The sequence below is a fragment of the Sinocyclocheilus grahami genome, unplaced genomic scaffold, assembly GCF_001515645.1.
Source record: "Sinocyclocheilus grahami isolate Dianchi unplaced genomic scaffold, SAMN03320097.WGS_v1.1 scaffold74.1, whole genome shotgun sequence".
NCBI classification, from domain to species: Eukaryota; Metazoa; Chordata; class Actinopteri; order Cypriniformes; family Cyprinidae; genus Sinocyclocheilus; species Sinocyclocheilus grahami.
The window spans coordinates 1,581,184-1,584,197 of record NW_015505253.1 but is presented as its reverse complement, the minus strand read 5'-3'; positions in this window follow the sequence as shown (position 1 = coordinate 1,584,197).

Here is a 3,014-nt window from a genome sequence, read left to right as displayed (position 1 = left end):
ACAATAATGTACAGTATTTGAAAAATAATGTGTTTTTTGAACATTAAAGCATGTCAACATATTCTGTTACACCAAATACACAAAATAATGATCTTTAAAATAGCATCATATGACCCCTTTAAATATGAAACAGTACATACAGTCTGTGAGTCAGAACAGCCAGCATTGTAGTCTACTCTACCAGGATCAGGAAACAGTCCTCCATAAAATGCGCTGCACACATCTGAATATTTGGGTTGAACTGTTCTCGAACAGTGTTGTAAATACAACTTAACTACTGATTTCTAGTCGTGTCCTCTTTTGGAAGACCAAACAAAGTAGTTTTGCTTTCACAATGAAACACACAGCATCACACACGGTGGACTAGAGTGAGCAGCGGCCTGCGGGCTTGAGTGAGCGGCGGTGGGCGGGCTAGAGTGAGCGGTGGCGGGCCGGCTTGCGACAACCACATGTGACGACCCCGAGCTGGACTTTGCGAAGCGCAAAGTTGATGTATTTCCTCAGTGACCAGCACGGATCAGCTCTAGGCATGACGAAGCGGATATCGTCCTCTTTTGGAAGGCCAAACAAAGTAGTTTTGCTTTCACAACGAAACACAAAGCGTCTCCACGACATGGCGGCAACAACAATACTACAGCAAGAAAAAAAGTTACGCCTTCTTTCTTTGCGTGGACATTTGGACGCCGTTATGCAAATCTTCCCACATCGTGACATAGATATGTGGGGGCGTGTTAGAATGAGCCATTTTAGGTAAGTGTGGTTGACTTAACTTTTATAAAGAATATCTCTTTGGATTTGAGACTTTAGTCTTTGCAACTTTACAGATCTTCTTTATGCACCAAGAGCTTGTAACACTCCAAAGAGAAATGGATAATTGAAATCGCATCATATGACCCCTTTAAATGAGTCATTATTTAAATCTGATGATTAAAATGATCTTTCTTACATTCATAAAAAAATGTTTTACAAGTAAGTAGCATTACAATATACTTAATAAGTATATTATTATGTTTTTCCTTATGCGTTGCCTGCTGTTTTGACTGCCTGGGGTAGAATTCCAAAACATAAGTTTTGTAAATTAATAATAAGCATAAATGAATTAAATGACAAAATGATTACTTCAGGGAAATAAGAGTTGGAGCTTTTTTTGTCCTCAAATATATTATATTACTTTATGTGATGACATTTTATTAAAATAAAATAAAGTAAAAAGTTGGGGTTGGGGTCTGATTCTTTGTGCAGATTAAATTTTTGTGAATATTTTATTTAAAATATTACATATATTATTGTTTATATGGATAGCACAATCAATATAATTAGCTAAATAAGAGTTTTTTATTGAGCATAATCAGTGTGAGATGGTGCACATAAACATAATCAATGTGCACGTTTTGCATTCATGTCTGTCAGTGTTTTGACGTCAAAACTGGATTTTTTTTTTTCAAAAATCTAATATAAACCAGGTTTTCTTGTATATTTTTATAATGAGCTGATTTTTGGACCATGACTGTTTTAATAACAAGACTGACTGCACAAAACACATGTCTCTCAGATTGTCAAACACGTTTCAGTCTCAGCTGCCTTTGTGGTCTCCAGTGATAGCTTGTCATTTTCTTTGTCAAATAATGACCATGGACATACAATTTGGTCTCTGTGTGTGTTTGTGTGCGTGAGATTCTCGACAATGCTTGACAATTTAGGTGAAGCGGAAAACACCTAGCCTTTCAGAAAACACACACACACACACATAAACGTGCTGACAGGGAGGGTAGGGGAAAGAATTCGGAAGTAATCTTCAGCAGAACTAGGATGAGAAGCCCTGCTGATGAGGCCTGTTAGTATTGTTCTCCAGCAGCCATTCATTTCTAATCATCCACATGCAGTTGTGTCTTATCTTGCTTTGTTTCCACGTCCTGTTGCTTCGAGCACCTTGTTTCACACTGTTTTGATTCAGACTCTTTTATTGTGACGTTTGCCTGTACAATGGCCTTGGGAAAGCAATACAATATGAAGAAAACATGTTAGAGTGTGTGTGTATGTGTGTGTGTGTGTGTGTGTGTGTGTGTGTGTGTGTGTACATTAGGACTAATACAAAAATTGCAAAGATGCTTTGAGAACAAACAGTCCGAAGCAGGAGGAAGGCATCCGGGCTGCGTTTAATTGACAGCAGGCATAAACGAGGATGTTTGCTTAACAGTTATTTTTGCCCCTTCTATCATTGCACGGCTGAAACTAATACAGCGAGCCCACACACAGTTCTCAAAACAGCACCGCTACATCCTTCATTAGCGTAAACAGCAAGTAGACAGTTGACATTTCCAGCAAGTGGCCGCCTATCCTGCCATCCCGCTCTATCTCACACTCTTTCTTTGCTGCCAGCCCCCTTCTATCTCTTCCTGTCTGTCTCCCCTGCCAGGTTTTACACATCTGTCCTTGAGATGAGGGGCTGTTGACTCGCTCAAGTAACAGATTTATGTGGTGTTTAAGTTTGGCAGATTCGACACCTCTCGTTTTGACAGGAGCCAGCGGGGAGCTGTGAAAGCCGTTTACACATGGCACTCAGGTTACTGACTGCTCTTCAAATAGAGCCATTTCTGCCCAAAATCATGTGAAATTCCATTAAAATTCCTTTGAAATTCTGTTAGATGAAAAATAATCGGAATATTACTGGTAACTGGCATAAATGACCAGTTTAAACCAGTTATACCATATATGTGACCCTGGAGCACAAAAGCAGTCATAAGTAGCACAGGTATATTTGTAGCAATAGCCAACAATACATTGTATGGGTCAAAATGATCGATTTTTCTTTTATGCCAAAAATCATTAGGATATTAAGTAAAGGTCATGTTCCATGAAGATATTTAGTAAATTTCCTACTGTAAATATATCAAAAGTAAATTTTTGATTATTAATATGCATTGCTAAGGACTTCATTTGGACAACTTTAAAGGCAATTTTGTCAATATTTGGATTTTTTTTTGCACCCTCAGATTCCAGATTTTCAAATAATT